Source organism: Podarcis melisellensis, assembly GCF_964234715.1.
Source record: "Podarcis melisellensis genome assembly, chromosome: Z".
NCBI lineage: Eukaryota > Metazoa > Chordata > Lepidosauria > Squamata > Lacertidae > Podarcis > Podarcis melisellensis.
The window spans coordinates 47,509,975-47,527,682 of record NC_138547.1 but is presented as its reverse complement, the minus strand read 5'-3'; the positions used below and the strand labels follow the sequence as shown (position 1 = coordinate 47,527,682).

The 17,708-nt window shown below is 48.7% G+C and overlaps 1 long non-coding RNA gene across 2 annotated transcripts in view; it reads left to right on the top strand.

Annotated features, from left to right (window-relative positions):
• The window catches only part of LOC309361813, a 54,606-nt gene extending 47,853 nt beyond the window's left edge, over positions 1–6,753 (top strand). For both annotated transcript variants that reach the window (XR_014164642.1, XR_014164643.1), the window contains one exon: positions 6,604–6,753. This is a non-coding gene — a long non-coding RNA (uncharacterized lncRNA). The remainder of the gene's footprint in view (positions 1–6,603) is intronic.
• Positions 6,754–17,708: the final 10,955 nt, after the last annotated feature.

Sequence of the window (17,708 nt, the reverse complement as noted above, 5' to 3'; positions counted from 1 at the left end):
ATATGCCTGCACAAGAAAAGCAACCAGGTGTTTCAAAAGAAAAGGATGGGGAAGTTGGGGCTTTGGAAAGGGCCTTTACTGTGACCCCCTCCAGATGTAGATGTACCAACCATCTGAGGAGTTATGACTTCCCCTCCCTGCTGTAGCAGCTTAGAATAATAGATTCACAGAATTGTAGAGTTGGAAGGGGTAGAACATATGAGGCTTTGGGGCTATGCGAGAGGGGGGGAAAGTGGGGCCATAATAGAAATATGCATGATGTGGAAAAGGTGAATAGCAATGCTTTCTCCCTCGTAATATCAGAACCTGGATCTCTTTAAGAAAGCTGAACGTTGGAAGATTCAGGCCAAACACACAGTGCCTAGTGACACTGAAATTTCCTCCTTCCAGAGGCACTGACGGGGATGGCTTTAAGAGAGGATTAGTCAAATTCATGGAGGGTTAGACCATGTTGCACCTCCAGCCACAGAGGCAGTCTACCTCTGCATACCAGTTGCGGGCGTCCCAAGTGGGAAGAGTGGGGCTGCATTTGGAGTCTGCTTGGGGCTTCCCTTGGACATCTGCTGGGCTGCTGAGAGCTGGACTAGATGGGCCTTGGTCTGATCCTGCAGGGCTGTGACAATAAGAGCCTGGAGTATGGCTGCTTCAGGAGCTATTCAGTGAACAGCTGAGCAGAGTTTCATCTCCCTGGGAAGGAGCACGTGCTCAGCAAAGCTGTCTCTTGCTTCTGGTCCTATGAGTTGGGGTGGGGACAGGGAGGAAAGGGCTTCTGTATGTGGGAATGTTCAGGGAGGCAGGAGAGGATATATTGTTTAATTATATCCTTCCCGACTTGTGTTAACAAATTCTACAATTTAGCAGAGTAACAGTCCCCTTTTTAAACTTACACAGCGGATAACACTTTTGCCAGGATTGTTTAAGCCTCTAAAATAAGTTTCCTGGTAATTCCTCTTTTATTCCCTCCTAAAAAGATAGACACAACACAGTCTTGTATAAAAGTATAAAATAGTTTACTCATAGTTTCATTCAGTTCACAAAAGGATCCCTGAAGGCAGACTTGTTACAAAACATATACACCTGGAATCTATCCCATAAGGAGATAGTTCCTTTGATGCTTTGATGAAAGCAAAATGGAGAAGAGAGAGATGTGGTGGCCACTCCTGTGCTTTTGTTACCTGCACAGGTAAAGTCACACCCACCTCTGGTCACATGTAGAGGAAGTTTGTTCCAGCCTAGGAGGAAACAGGAAGCTCATCTACTGGCTGGACAAACATCCCTCTTCATGTCTAAACATGTCAACTCTAGGAATGTTGTATTTGACTGCTTTATGTTTCACAGCCCATACTACAGAGGCCAGTCTCTCCCCTGCCTCTCTCTGCCACCTCTGATGTGTCCTAAAAGGCAGTTGGCATAGGAAGCGAACCAATAGTCACGTTCATCTGTACTGGCTCAGTATGCCCTATTCTGACAGATGCTGCCTTTCATATTCACGCCCAAGAGCCTTTCCGCTCCAGAGATCTGGGGCTGAACCCGGGATCTGCACGCCAAGGCTGGAGTAAGAAAGAGCCCTTGCCAGCTGGCCACGTTGGGCGCCTGCCTGGAGAGTGGAAGCGGGGGTTGGAGGGACATCGTGCTGCTCCTGGCAACCCCCACCCAACCCGACGTCCTCCTCCGCCTGAATCCCGCTTCCCCTGGGACGCACTTCCCATCCTGGAGCGGCGGGAGGGGGGGTCGCTCCCCACCTCCTTTTCCAGACCCCGTACTTCATGCCCCCTCTTCGCTCCTTCCAGCCTGGTCTCCCTCCCCGTGTCAGTGGGCATCCCACGGCCTGCAGCATGCCAGGATTCTCCAAATCGCGAAACAAACGCCCGGGTGTTTTCCTGAGTGTATCTTCACCCTCTGTGAAGGAGGCCCATCTTGATAAAGGTCTGGCCCAAGGTAGCCCTGTGAAGCTGAGAATGCGAGCGGGACAGCATTAAAGAAGTGTCGAACATAGCGGAGCTGCAGGACTCTGGCTCTTTACCTTTGCCAACCATTTCAGAACTGACAGTGAAGAAAGCAGTTTTATTGCCTGAAATAATAAGACTGAACGAGTGAAGTTTTGAAATACTGGTGTATCATAAACCATACATTAAGTCTTGTCACTGGGTCTTAGGAGCTTGTAGTCAAAAGGTAACTTTAGAGGAATTCTGACAAGGCCGCTGGATGTCGCTGGATGCCATCACCCAACACAACACACAGAGAGTGTGTGGAGGGGAGAGAAACTTCTGTTTTGGATGAGAAAGGGCATTGAGTCATGCTAGTGGCCTTGATTTGCTCTCAGGCATCCCATCGCACTTTGTTTTCATACTTGGCATTGGAGGAGGGCAACTGACCCAAGCACATTCAACGCCTTGAGGGGAGGGGGGCAGAACTGCCCACTTCCTTCTCTTATTGGCCGACCGCAGCACGCGAGTTCCAGCCTTTCCCCGACAATTCAGTTAATTGGGGAGAGCAGCCCATCCCAGGTTGGAATCTCTGCTGGCGGCTGCTGTGTCCGGAGCTCGGACTAATCCAGGAGAGCGCGCGTGTCCCGAAACGGAGGCAGCTACAGAGAGGACTTGCCGGGGCATCCTCGGAATGGAAAAGAAAAATCCGCCCGAGAAGCCCGAAGAACCTTCTCCTGCCCAGGTTGCTTGGGAGAACTGCAGGATCCGATCTCCTATTCTCACCTCTTTTCTCTTGCGCCAGGAAAGCTTGGTGCCCTGCCGCCGTCCAGAGCCTGTGTTTGAATCGCGCGGGCCCCACGACCCGTCGACCAGGGCTCCAGCGCAGGCTCCAGCGCAGCCTCCAAGGCAGGCTCCAGCGCAGGCTCCAAGGCAGGCTCCAGCGCAGCCTCCAAGGCAGGCTCCAGCGCAGGCTCCAAGGCAGGCTCCAGCGCAGCCTCCAAGGCAGGCTCCAGCGCAGCCTCCAAGGCAGGCTCCAGCGCAGGCTCCAAGGCAGGCTCCAGCGCAGGCTCCAGCGCAGGCTCCAGCGCAGCCTCCAAGGCAGGCTCCAGCGCAGGCTCCAGCGCAGGCTCCAAGGCAGGCTCCAGCGCAGGCTCCAGCGCAGCCTCCAAGGCAGGCTCCAGCGCAGGTTCCAAGGCAGGCTCCAGCGCAGCCTCCAAGGCAGGCTCCAGCGCAGCCTCCAAGGCAGCCTCCAAGGCAGGCTCCAGCCCAGCGACGTCCGGATGAAAAGGTAGGGAAAAGTTGGCAGAACCCACACGCTATTGTGCTATTGCTATGTTCGGTTTGTGGGGAGAATAGTGCCTTTTTCCTGTGGGTGGCCAGCCAGCAGCAGGTTGGCATGTGGGCCTAGGGAAATGACTTTGTTGGGGACCCTCAGAACTCGTCCCCTGCATGTTTGTTCCCCATTGTACCAAAGTGGGAACTGTCTTGCAATTCAGGCTTGTGGCACACAGGTAGAGAAAGTGAGCTGTTCATTTCTTCAGATGCCTGGGAGAAGAGAGCAGTGGGTGGGGGCAGCCTCTGCTACTCCTTCTAGAAACATGAGTGCAATTCTGGGTGGGAAACATGTTTTTCCATCATGGATTTGGGGGGATGCTGCTGCCAGCCAGTGTGGGCTATTATATAATATTATATAAGATATTAAACATCTTTTTCCTGTAGGCCTGTTTATTTTGCTGTATTTCAATGATTGCATATTTTCTGACATGGTTTTTAAGTGTCTTGAGATTCCCACATAATTGGTGGCAGGTAAATACTCTTAAAAATTTAAATTACTTCCCCCCTATCATGTCACAAAGTCAATTGACATAGAGCGTAAAATAATGCCAACGAGCTCTTCTACCTGGACGTGCAACATTAGCCCTTAACACAACAGCCCATTTCCCCCCCTTACTTGAATGAGTCATTGGATAGCTCAGTCAGTAGAGCATGAAACCCTCAGAGTTGTGGGTTTAATGCCCACGTTGGGCAAAAGGATCCCTGCATTGTTGGGGGTTCAACTACATGACCCTGGTATTCCCTTCCAACTCTACAATTCTATGCTTCTATGAATAATGCAGGTCTGAATAGTGATCCTTTGGTCTTCAAGCCACAAGGAACCCCCACCCCAAATGCAGAAAAAGAGCATCTCCCCCTGACATCCTTCCACTTTAAAGCATGTGAATAAAATACTTTGGGTCATGTGTCTCATAGAAAGTGCCTCCTGGCCGACAACAGGCTCCTCAGGGAAACAGGCAGAAAACTTTCCAACCTATAATGAGATTTGCCGAAAGAGCTACAGGAACACGGACTCCAGATTTTGGCGGTGAGCTGACTTGGTTTGGGGTGGGAGAATGTGCACTGTGTGTGACTGGTTTGCTTATGCTCATTTCTAATTGGTGTTTATGCTGTTTAGGTGTGCATCCTCTGAACTACAAATATTTGACTAGCATTGTATTCTTCTCCTGCAAGGCTGCAGTTAGGTTGGCCAGATGGTAAATCCTGATAGTTGGGTCAGGATGCATATGGAACGGGTTGGGGAAAGAGGGAACTCATTTATAAACTCAAGAGCTGGTTATATGTTGGGATAGGGGAGGAAGAGGGCTGGGTAGACTCTTACGGTTTGTGTAGCAGGCTGTGAGAGCTTTTGGCATTTTCCTCAACAGCTGTTACACTGCATGCTAGTATGAAGGAGGAAACCAGCAACTTTCCATTGTGTGTGGGGTGTTGACCACGACACTTTGTGGTCCAGGCTGTGGACTGAATGGAGATACATTGCAGCCTTAGGACTCAACTTGATGCCTTTCCTAAATTGGTGTTTGTGGTTTTTGCAGCTGGCAAAATAAGAAGAAAGCATCTGGTTTTGTATTCAACTCAGACCAAGAGATCCATAGTTGGGCCTTTGGTTGTGGCTTGGATTGTCACCTTTGGTTGGGTAAAATGCAAGACAGGTGGGGCAGGGAGGGGGGCAGAGAAGATGGGGGGTATTTTTTTACCTGGTGCTGAAATGACTTCAGAGCAATCCATTACAAAGACACATGTGGTACGCGGTGCTTTATTCAATGAAAATACATCAAGAAAAGCATTATGGTTTAGAAGTGTAAGAAAAATATTACATATTACGTGCTTTGCTGGGCTTTGTACTGCTAATTGTTTTGACACAAATCAGCATAAAATATCAGCTGCATGGTGTTCACCCCAATCAATTAGAAACTCTCTGTAACTTCAAACAAGAATTAAGCAAATTAACATCTTTGTTTCTGTGGAAAGGGCCCGTCAGTAAGTCCCTCTGTATTGAGCCAATAGTCACTCCACCCCCCTCCTTCACCTTCCACGACTACATTCTGTCACTCCTTGCTGCATTCAGCAGAGGTCTGCCTTTAAATATAGCAGGGAATGGGCTTGGGATTTTGCCACAAGACAGGGGAGGCATAAAGGGGTTAGGATTTGGCACAGCAGGGCAAGTTAAACACATTGCATACAACATGCATAGCTGAGCTGGCTCTTGTAATACTATTTGCTTAGAGGCAACCTGCATAGGATTTCACAGCAATAACTACAAGCATTCCCAAAACAACTCCAGGCATGCCTGTGGGACCATTTGGATCCCTTCCAATCAGGATTCAGGTCCCATCATGGGACAGAAATTGCCTTGGTTGTGGCGGTCTCTGGTGCGCTAGGGTCAGAAGTGAAAGCTGTTTCCTAGATCTGCTGGATCTCTCAGTGGCTTTTGATATCATTGACCATGGTACCTTCTGGACTGCTTAGGGGGATTGTGAGCTGGGGGCACTATTATGCAGTAGGTCTTCTCCTTCCTTCTGCTGTGATCAGAAAGTGGTGGTGGGGGATGAGTGTTCAGACCCCTGGGCTCCCACTTATGGGGTGCCTCAGGGTTCCCTCCTCTCCCCCGTGCTTTTTAACCTCTATATAAAGCTACTAGAAGGGATCATCGGGGGTTTGGGCTGGGTGTTCATCAGTATGCAGATGATACCCAGCTCTACCTCTCTTTCAAATCGGAACCAGTGAAGGCGGTGAAGGTCCTGTGTGAGTGTCTGGAGGCGGTTGGAGGATGGATGGCAGCTAACAGATTGAGGTTAAATCCTGACAAAACAGAAGTACTGATTTTGGAGGACGGGGCGGGCTGGTGTGGAGGATTCCCTGGTCCTGAAGGGGGTAATGGTGCCCCTGAAAGACCAGGTGCGCAGCCTGGGAGTCATTTTAGACTCACAGCTGTCCATGGAAGTGCAAGTTATTTCTGTGTCCAGGGTGGTTGTTTACCATGCCCGCCTGGTACACAGGCTGAGACAAAGAAGAAGAAGAAGAAGAAGAAGAAGAAGAAGAAGAAGAAGAAGAAGAAGAAGAAGAAGAAGAAGAAGAAGAAGAAGAAGAAGAAGCAGCAGCTTGATGTCAAATGTGCAGTTGGGTTTGTGTTTGTCGCCCATGAATATTCTGCCACCCACTCTGAGCTATATACTGATTTCCTCTTCTGCTTCTGGGATGCATGTTGTAGACATCCTGAATAGATTAAAAACTGCAAAAGGTTCCTATACTGAGAAAGCAATGGGAATATTCATTCTGTTTCTCCTTTTCTTCAGAAAATCACAAACCTAATACAATGTCGCCTCCTCTCCCACCCCAGGTACTCCTGTGCAGCCTGTCGCCTTTCGTCCAGCTGTGCTACGTCCTGCACCATATCCAGTCAGGACTTGGATCCCTGGCTGCTGCTGCTGCTGCTGCTGCTGCACCTATGCGGCTGCCATCGCTGCCACCTTACCTGCCGCTCTCCACTACCAGGCCAGTCACTATTCCTCCTTTAAATTCATTGTGTTTTCAAGCAAATTAATTATCAAACTTAACCAAAGGTCCAAGTGCCAGTCAACATCATCAGTGTATTTTAAAACTTTTCCACGTAAGAAAACAAATTATTACATCCTGCATAAATCTCATTTTCAGAGTTCATAAATACAAACACAGATCCGAGTTACGAGAACTGCACCACAGAATGTCGCCACCCTGAACTATTTAGTTTGCTGCAATCACCTTCCCCATGCAGCCTCACAGAACCACGTTCAGTGCAAGAAAGAAAAGAGGAAGAGGCATACTCCGAGAGCGTATTTTAAAACTTTGCCACATAAGAAACAAAACTACTACATCCCACATAAATCTCAATTTCATTAGTAGATTTCATAAATACAAAACCCCACCTGCTTAGTTTGTTTCTGTCACTCACAAATTCTTTAACCAGTGTCTCTGAGTCTTCTGTAGACACCTGGAGTAAATGTCTACCCATCTCTGTCCTCTCCAGGAAAATCTGGCTCAGAAGATGGGGGTCGAGAGACTTAGGAGGGATGTGCAAAATACATATAGCGATAATCAGGCACTTCAGGTGTTTGAAGCAGACATCTTGGAGTGTGACGCAAGATTCCAGGAGCAGCAAGCAGGAGGTATTTTTGAGAATCCTGTCTTCACAAATTCCAGGGACATGGTCCTCCCAGTGATGTTGGGTTTCAAGTCCCATCATCCATGATGAGCGCTGGCCATGTTGGCTGGGGCTTAGGGGAGTCCCACCACAGTCTAGAGCCCAGTTCAGTGCGCCTTTGTGGGCAGCTGGTAGCCATGCCACGGTTGCCTTTGCCGAGTGGAAGGGGTGGCATCCCTCCCCCCAGGAGCCCAGAGGCCAGTAGCAGACTGCACACGTGCCTCTGAAGGGCACCAAGGTTTGCTGTCTTCCTTGTTTGCCCATTTTCTTGCCAAAAAGAATTAAAAAAAGCTTAATGAAAATACAGCATATGGTTGCACATACCAGGCACCAATTTTAACCCGTGGTTCTTTGGCTTTTCCCTTAGGTGAGGAACAGGAGGAGGAGGAGGAGGAGGAGGAGGAGGAGGAGGAGGAGCAGGAGCAGGAGGAGCAGGAGCAGGAGGAGGAGGAGAAGGAAAAATAAAGAAAACTGGAGGATATATTTTTTCATATCTATTTCTATTATCAGTTATATTCCTATAATCATTTTTAAAAATACATGGTGTGTATTTGTAATAGAGATTAGTCTTCTGAGCACAGTCTGTGAAAAGGTTTTCTGAAGATCAGCAGCACTTGGCTTTAGCTTGCTGCTAAGAAATCACTCGTTGCTCTTGCCTTTCATATCCAGGGCCGGATTTAGGTTTGATGACACCCTAAGCTACCGGAGGTAATGGGGCCCTTTATATGTCCAGCTGTCCTTTGTCAACAACAAATTGTCACTGTTTTTTGTGTTGAATAGATGCTAATAGATCCATACACAACACAAAACACTGTTGATGTATGTAGGTTTTATTTTATTTGTTTTTTATCTTATATTTTGGAAATGTACATCCAGTTCTTTTTTCCTTTAATTTTTTTTGAGGCCCCCAAGATATTGGGGCCCTAAGCTATAGCTTGTTTAGTTTATATGTAAATTATCGTTGTTTTTTCTGTTGAATATATGCTAATAGGTCCATACACAACACAAAACACTTTTGCTGTATGTAGGTTTTATTTTATTTGTTTTTATCTTATCTTTTGGAAATGTACATCCAGTTCTTTTTTCCTTTATTTTTTTGGCCCCCCCCCCCCCGCAAAAGAGTGGGGCTATAGCTATAGCTTGCACTGTTCATATATCACTGTTTTATTGCAGTCCTTGCCATAGCTGTCCAGAGAAGTATTCTCAGGATCCTGTTGAGGTTTCTGCCTTCCCTACTTCCCCCTGGACAGAACTGGTTCTTTGGAATCTGGTAGCCACTGTCCCTTAAAGTTTAGCCTTTTGAGACGCAGGACCCACTTTTCACCCAAGCATGCACCTGAGAGCTCATTTCTTAAATTTCTGGGGCATGCATTTATATTCCCTGAATTGTGGAGGCTCCATTGACAGCAATGAGAAACCGAGCCTTTAGAGTCATCAGCCCAGACCTGTGGAACTCCTTGCCAATAGAGATTAAGAGGGCACTTTCTGTGCCAACTTTTAAACGCCTGCTGTTTCATTCCACCAGGCCTATGCGGGCACACCTCCCACAATGGTATATGGGTGCGCCTTTAACTTTTTTACTTTTGGATTGTTTTTAGTGTTTATGGTTATATCCTATGACTTTTATCTTTCTGATTTTGTAACCTGCTTTGATATATTTAATGGTATATATTCCTTTATTAATAAATAAAATTGTTAATTAAATATGTTGAGAGTACTTCTGTTGTGAAGCTGAAAGCAACACTTTAACAGTGGCGTAGCATGGGGGTGCAGGGGGGGCCGGCCGCACCGGGCGCAACATTGGGGGGGGCGCTTGCACTCACAGTGCTAAAATCAGTGCTAAAATGCACCCCCAGCTTGGAGCCAGAGGCTCTTGATTAGCTTATTTTGCAGAGTGGGTTGACGGCAGATAAAGATCTGGCATCCATCTCACCAATGCCCTGGCCTTTTGCCAGCTGCTGGCATGAGCCTCTTGGCAGAAGCCAACTTCTAAGGGCCGTGGGGGCTTCAGACCCCACAATAAAACATTGAAGGGGCCAGGTCCCCCTAAAGTTGATGGGCATTCCCATTCAAATGGTGTGTGTGCACTGTGTCATGTGGGATGGGGCTTAGGTAGGCCCCCGCAATATTTTATTCAAGGTGGCACCCCTGGGCTCCGGGCAACCACATCATATATGCTCAAGGGACCCTCTAAGCTGGGAGCTCTCTCTGGAGTTAGCCTCTTGCTTTCTTCCCAGAAGGATAAGGCTCCCTACTCTGGAAAGCAATACAGCGAAAGCTGAAGTTCACCAGGCGTCCTGTGTAGGCACCCCCTGTTGACAAGCCTCCTCCTCCTCCTTCTTCTTCTTATCTGCCTGAGCCTTCCCTCTCCGTCCTAATATCAGTCAAGAGCATGGTTGTGAGCTCCCAATTTATTTCTGGGGTTTTTCGCTAGCCAAATCCAGATCCCGTCTTAATATCTGCCTTTGCTGCCTTTGGTGATATGTGAGAACCTTCAGCATCCCCAAACAACTAGAGAGCTCCAGCAAGTGATGGCACACACTCTCAAGGCTTCTTAGGTTCTCGGTAGGGGACTGGGTGCCCCTTTGCAGGGAAGAAGAGGTGGAGAAAGAAGCAGCAGATTTGCTGAAGATCTTCCTCCTCCCCAAAGGCATCAACAAATAAGGAAGGGAAGGGAAACTGCAGCGCTTTGCAAGTCTGTGTCACATTATGCTCCTTTTCCCTGTCAAGGATTGGTTTGATGGAGACATGCAGGCTGCATACGTGGACTTGAGGGCAAAAATATTTCCCATCCTTATGACAAGTAGAATTATGCTGCCCTCCCCCACCTCACAATGCAGTAGATTCATACTGGTTGCAAAAAGGTGAAAGTGCTAAGTAGAGTGAAGAACAGCAGGACCATTGTAGAAAGGGTTACTTGTAATGCCATGCAATGAACAATCCATGCACTCCAACATTTCTCCAGTAAATATAGGGACGTCCTAGTCCATAAAAATAATATTAATCATTTTATTATTTATACTCCACACATCTTACTGGGTTGCCCCAGCTACTCTGGGTGGCTTCCAACACATATAAAAACATAATCAAACATTAAACATTAAAAAAAACTTCCCTATACAAGGCTGCCTTCAGATGATACTTATAGATACTTATCTCCTTGGCTCAAGACACTGTCACTAGCTGAGCAAATGATTAATGTATAAAGTGCAATTCCCAAGGTCTCCTGGGAACTGAAAAGACAACTGGTAACTCTGTGAGGGATAAATTACACTTCTGCTGCAGGGTTCTGTCCTGGGTCTGTTATTGTTCAACATCTTTATAAATGACTTGGATGAAGGAATTGAGGGGGTGCTCATCAAATTTGCAGATGACATCAAACTGGGAGGGGTAGCTAATGCCTCAGAAGGCAGAATCAGAATTCAATATAACCTTAACACACTTGAGAACTGAGCCCATACTAACAAAATCAATTTCAATAGGGACAAATGTCAGATTCTGCACTTAGACAAGCAGAACCAGATGCACAAATACAAGATGGTGAATGCTTGGCTTACCATTACAGTGATACCTTGGGTTACAGTCGCTTCGGGTTACAGACGTTTTGGGTTACAAACTCCGCTAACTAGGAAGTGGTTGCTCCAGGTTAAGACTTTGCCCCAGGATAAGAATGGAAATTGCGTGCCAGTGGGAGACCCCATTAGCAAAAGCACGCCTCAGGTTAAGAACTGTTTCAGGTTAAGAACGAACCTCTGGAACAAATTAGGTTCTTAACCTGAGGTACCACTGTAGTACATATGAAAAGGATCTAGGGGTCTTGGGGGACCACAAGCTTAACATAAGTCAACAGTGTGATGCAGCAGCAAAAAAAGCTAATGCTATTCTAGGCTGCATCAACATAATCAAGGGAAGTAACAGTACCACTCTTTTCTGCCTTGGTCAGAACACAATTTAAGAAGGATATTGACAAGCCGGAATGTGTACAGAGGAGGGGTCTGGAAACTAAGCCTTTTGAGGAACACTTGAAGGAGCTGGGTATGTTTAGCCCAGAAAAGAGGGGACTGAAAGGAGATACGATAGCCATCTTCAAATACCTTAAGGGCTGTTATATGGAGGAGGGAGCATGCTTGTTTTCTCCTGCTCTGGAGGGTAGGACTCTAACCAAGGGCTTCAAGTTACAAGAAAGGAGATTCCGACTAAACATATGAAAAAACTTTCTGACAATAAGAGCTGTTTGGCAGTGGAACATATTCCCATGAGAGGTAGTGAACTCTCCTTCGTTGGGGGGTGTGATGGGACGATGAGCTGCTTGTGCGTAAAATGCAAGTCCCTCAGAGTTTGATCAGGCTTTCAAACCTCTGCCTGTGACGGAGCCCCTCCAGCATGGCTGCGTCAATCACTAGTAGAATCCGAAAGTGGCTGCTTTCGGAAACGTTTCCAACATAAAAGCTCCTTAACGGAAACACGTCGTCTGGCCTCTCGGCGTGACAGTTTCCGTCGAGGTGTGGGTGTCCCTATAGGAGGTCCTGAGACCTCCCCACTGGTTTCGCTTGAAGCGTCTCTGAGCCATCCCTCCGACTCACTTTCCCTTGGAGTTCTTGCTCGCCCTCTACTGGTTCCCTCTTCCGCTGCTACTGCTCTCTCACCCTCAGTGAGCCTTTGCGCCTCCGGCGCTTTAGATGTCAGTTCCCTGACATCCACCTCCCCTCCAGGGCCCCCTTCACCCCCTCCCGTCTCCTCTCCTACTGGCGGTGAGGAGGTAAAACCCTTGAAAGAACCTCCCTCATCTTCCGACGTCGCGAACACTTCCTTCCACTTGTTGCTGTTCCTACTCTCTAGGTACTCTTCGTCATCAGAGTCCACTCCCTCTTCCAACTCCGACTCCACGAACCCTTCCATTTCCTCTTCCTCATCGGTGGTGCCGAAATACTCCCTCCTAAACCTTGCTATCGGCTGAGGTTTCCTCGGGAACCTTTGATGGAACGTTTCTGTTAAAACCTCGTCATTGACTTCCTGCGCACTTACCCAGGTGTTTTCTGACTCCGGTTCCCCTTCCCACGCCACTAAATACTCCACCTGATTTCCCTTCCACCTGGAATCGAGGATTTCCGCTACATGGTTGCGGCGTTCCCTCTCTTCCAAGGCTGGTCCCCTGACGTGCTCCCCTTCACCTCCTCCCCTGTATGGTGACAGTAACGACCTGTGGAACACTGGGTGCAATTTCATGTGATTGGGTAATCGGAGTTTGAAAGCTACCGGGTTGACCTGCTGAATCACCTCAAAGGGTCCCAATCTTCTGGGCCTCAGTTTCTTACAACCCCCTTTGAACGGCAACCCTTGGGTTGACAACCACACTTGATCCCCCACCCTTATGGTTTCACCTTCCCTTCTGTTCTTGTCTGCCTGCTTCTTATATTGTGCCTTAGCCCTTTCTAAGTTGAGCTGGAGCTGCTGATGGATGGCTTCCATCTCTTCTACAAAATGTTCAGCCGCTGGGACGCTCCATCTCTCCCCTCCTTCCCCTGGAAATGCCCTGGGGTGACACCCGTAATTAGCCAAAAAGGGACTCATCCCTGTGGACACATTCTCCGCATTATTGTAGGCAAATTCTGCCAACGCCAACTTTTCGACCCAATCGTTCTCTCTGTCATTGACATAACACCTAAGATATTGTTGAAGAATGCCATTTGCCCTTTCCGCCTGCCCGTTGGTTTCAGGGTGCCGGGCAGTTGAAAAATTGACTTCCACGTGTAACAAGCTCATGAGCTTCCTCCAGAACCTGGAAGTAAATTGTTTGCCTCGATCTGAGATCACCCTCGAGGGAGCCCCGTGCAACCTAAAGATATGTTCCACAAACAACTTCGCCGTTTCTTCCGCTGTGACTGCATGTGAGCATGCTACAAAGTGGCACATCTTAGTTAACAGGTCTACTACTACCATGATGGCTGTTTTCCCCTTGGACCTTGGCAGATCCGTCATAAAATCTATTGATATCGCTTCCCAAGGCCGTTCTGGTGTGGGTAAAGGTTCTAATAACCCTGCCGGCGCCCTTCTTTCCCCTTTGGCTCGCTGACATTGGTCACACCCTCTTACATACTCCCTTACATCTTCCCTCACCTTAGGCCACCAAAATTCCCTGGTAACCAACCACATGGTCTTGTGTTGCCCAAAATGTCCCGCCGTGGGGCTATCATGCAACTGCTTGAGTACTCTCCCCCTCAATTCACCTTCGGGTATATACAGTGCCCCTTTGTAATACAATGCCCCATTTCTTTCCTCAAAACCTCCGGGGCTCTCGCCCTCCCCCCTGAGACCTCTGAGCTTATCCTGGGCATATTCATCATTTTCCGTTTCCTCCACCAGTTCTCGTTGCCCCACCATCGCCGCCCCACACACCCAGCGGTCCTCCGGGATGACATGTCTCTCTTCGATCACCCCCTCCCCTTCCCAATATTCTGGTTTGCGTGAGAGCGCGTCCGCCCCTGACGTTTTCTGGGCCTGGCACATAACAAATCTCAAAGTTAAATTTGGAGAATTCCTGTGCCCATCTCACTTGTCGTTGGTTGAGCACTCGAGCTGTTCTCCAATACTCTAAATTTTTGTGGTCGGTGCACACTTGCACCTTGTGTTGTGCCCCAATTAATAAATGTCTCCACCTCCGGAATGCTTCGTGAATGGCAAGTAGTTCCCTGTCATACACCGTGTAATTCCTCTCGGACTTATTCAGCTTCCGCGAGAAGAAGGCACACGGTCTCCACTCCGACGCACTCCTCCCCGGTTGAAGAAGGACCGCCCCTACCGCCCGGTCGGATGCATCTGTTTCCACTCTCATGGGTTTTCGTAAATCCACATGCAGAAGTTGTTCTTCCGAGGCGAAAGCCCTTTTCAGTTCTTCAAAGGCTCGATCCGCCTCTGCCGTCCAAACAAATTTCTTCTTGCTGCTGAGACAGTCGGTGATGGGCGCCGTCAAGTGGGCAAAGTTCTTGATGAACTTCCGATAAAAGTTCCCAAATCCCAAGAATCTTTGCACGTCCTTCTTGGTCTTCGGTGTCTTCCATTCCAGTACCGCTTGGACCTTGCCTGGATCCATGGCCAATCCCTTGTCTGACAAGCGGTACCCCAGGAATTCCACCTCCTTGGTATGAAACTGGCACTTCTCCAGTTTCACCCACAGCTGGTTGGCTTGCAGCCTGCCCAACACTTCTCGAACGTCCCTCACATGCTGTTCCTCATTTTCCGAATACACCAACACGTCGTCTAAAAAGGCCACACAATTCTTGTAGAGCAAAGGTCCCAGAACGTGGTTTATAAAAGCTTGAAAACACGCGGAGCCCCCTTGTAGACCGAAGGGCATAACGAGGTATTCAAAGGCTCCCAACGGGGTAAACATGGTGGTCTTCCATTCATCTCCCTTCCTTATGCGTATCAGATTGTACGCCCCCCGCAGGTCCAGTTTTGTAAAAATCTTTCCCTTCCTTACTCTGGTCAAAATGTCATCAATTCGGGGCATAGGGAAAGCCAGGGGCTCCGACACTGCATTGAGGGCCCTGAAGTCACACACCAGTCTCGGTTTGTCTGTGTTCTTTTTGTCCACAAAGAACACTGGGCTGCCCCCCACCGCTCGGGACTCTCTGATGAAACCTCGCTTCAAGTTTTTGTCAATGAACTCCCTCAGCTCCTGCATCTCCCTGTCTGACATGGCGTACAGCTTGCCTACTGGGAGTTGGGCCCCTGGGAGTAGGTTGATTTGACAGTCAAAGGGTCTATGCGGTGGCAGTTTGTCTGCTTCCCTTTCGCTGAATACGTTGCTCAGATCTGCGTATTGCGGGGGCACCTTCCCTTTGTCCATCACTTCCATCCCCGCTAGGGCGACTCTGTCTCCTCCCGAAACCTTCCCCTCCTTGCAGTGTTCTAGGCAATGCGCTGACCCAAAGGAGACCACCCTCTGATGCCAGCCCACTAGCGGATCGTGTAGCGCCAGCCAGCTCATCCCCAAAATGATGGGCGCTCCTCCCAGGATGGCCACATTAAACGCTATCTGTTCGGTGTGCCTTGCCACTCTCATTATCATCGGGACAGTCTGTTGGCTAACTTCTCCCCCCAACAGCTCTCTGCCGTCAATCGTAGTCACCTGCAAGGGGTTACTTAAAGGGATAGTCTGTATCTGGTGCTCAGCTGCAAACTCCTTACTCATGAAATTACAGGAGCTGCCTGAATCCAAAAGCGCCTTGACCTTTAGTGGGTGTCCGTTTGGCAGTTCTAGTAACACCTCTATCACTAAAGCGGGTCTGGGGGGTTCTGGCATGGGCACTTTCATTGCTCTTTGGCCTGGCTGCTGTGCCCCAACGGTGGCAGCCAGGCGTTGGCTTTTACTTGCTCCTTGCCTTCCTCTTCCTTTCCCCCAACAGCTCCTGCCATCCCTTGCCATTCCTTTCTTTGTGGGCAAACTCTGGCAAAGTGCCCTGGCTGTTGGCAGAGATAACATCTCTTGGCGCTCTTTCCCTCCTTTTTCCGCCCTTCACTGGGATTTGAAACTGCGCGCGCCCGCGCTGTTCCAACTTCCATCGGCTCTGCCGGCGGGAAAGGTGGCTCTGGAATGTCTGGAATGCGGAACTCCCTCCAACGGTCTCCTTTCCCTTCCCGCTTTTCCATAGCCCTCGCCTCCTGGCGCGCTCCTATGGCCAGCGCAGATTTGGTTAACTGGTCCATAGACTCCGCCCTGGGGCCCCGGGAAAGCTCATCTTTGACGGTTGAAGAAAGCCCCTCTTCGAAAAGCATTTGGATGGGCTCCGCCGATAGGTCCCACCCCAATTTGTGAATCAACATGGTAAATTCAGTCCAGTACTCACGGACAGATCTGCTTCCTTGCTGGCAAGCCATTAACTGCCTTCGCACCACCCCCTGCTCAATATCGCTGGAAAACATCAGGTCCATGGCACGAAAAAACTTCCTCGTGTCCTTTAAGATCTCATTATTCGCTGCCATCAGGGGTCTAACCCAATCTTTCGCCCCGGATTCGAGATGGCCAATCACATACGCCACTCGCGATTCCTCATCGGGGAAGTCATCAAACTGCAAGTTTAGAGCGTATTGCATCTCTGTTCTAAAGGCATGATAGTTCCTGGGATCCCCCCCGAATTTCTGCACCAATCCTGGCACCTTTCTGGCGAGCGGGGTGGTTTTCTCCTTTCCCTTTTCTGCATCCTGAGCCCTCCTCTCCTCAAGCCTCGCCGTTTGCAGCGCCAACTGGATCTCCAACGCCCTGTACCTTTCTTCCAGGCTTGGACCTCCTCCAGCTGCTCCTGCTTCCCCGGTTCCGGCTGGATTGCTCATGATGCTTCTCCCTGCACAAGCTGGCTTTCGGAGTCTTTCGGATTGCTGTGATGGGACGATGAGCTGCTTGTGCGTAAAATGCAAGTCCCTCAGAGTTTGATCAGGCTTTCAAACCTCTGCCTGTGACGGAGCCCCTCCAGCATGGCTGCGTCAATCACTAGTAGAATCCGAAAGTGGCTGCTTTCGGAAACGTTTCCAACATAAAAGCTCCTTAACGGAAACACGTCGTCTGGCCTCTCGGCGTGACAGTTTCCGTCGAGGTGTGGGTGTCCCTATAGGAGGTCCTGAGACCTCCCCACTGGTTTCGCTTGAAGCGTCTCTGAGCCATCCCTCCGACTCACTTTCCCTTGGAGTTCTTGCTCGCCCTCTACTGGTTCCCTCTTCCGCTGCTACTGCTCTCTCACCCTCAGTGAGCCTTTGCGCCTCCGGCGCTTTAGATGTCAGTTCCCTGACAGGGGGTTTTTAAGCAGAGGTTGGATGGCCACCTGTCATGGATGCTTTAGCTGAGATTCCTCCACTGCAGGGGGTTGGACTAGATGACCCTTGGGTCCTTTCCAACATTATAGATCTATAATTCTTTGATTCTTTGCAGAGAAGCCTTGTGATCTAAATGTGCTAACTAGCTATCTATTTAGTGATCTAAATGTGCTACTGTAACTAGCTAGCTATTTAGTTATTTAGTTGTTATTTAGTTATATTTTAAAACTGCATTGATTTAATCAAAGGCAAACATGAAAATCAAAACCTGCAAGTGTTAACCAAAAGGAGGAAAACAAATAATAAAAATGTAAACCATAAGCATCACAACCAGGAAGGATAAAAATACAGAGATACAGCGCAGCTCCAAAGGGATAATAAAGTGTTAACTCATACAAAGGTTCCCTTTACAAATAATAAAGATGCATAAAAATAAAAGTATTCTCCTCCTTGAA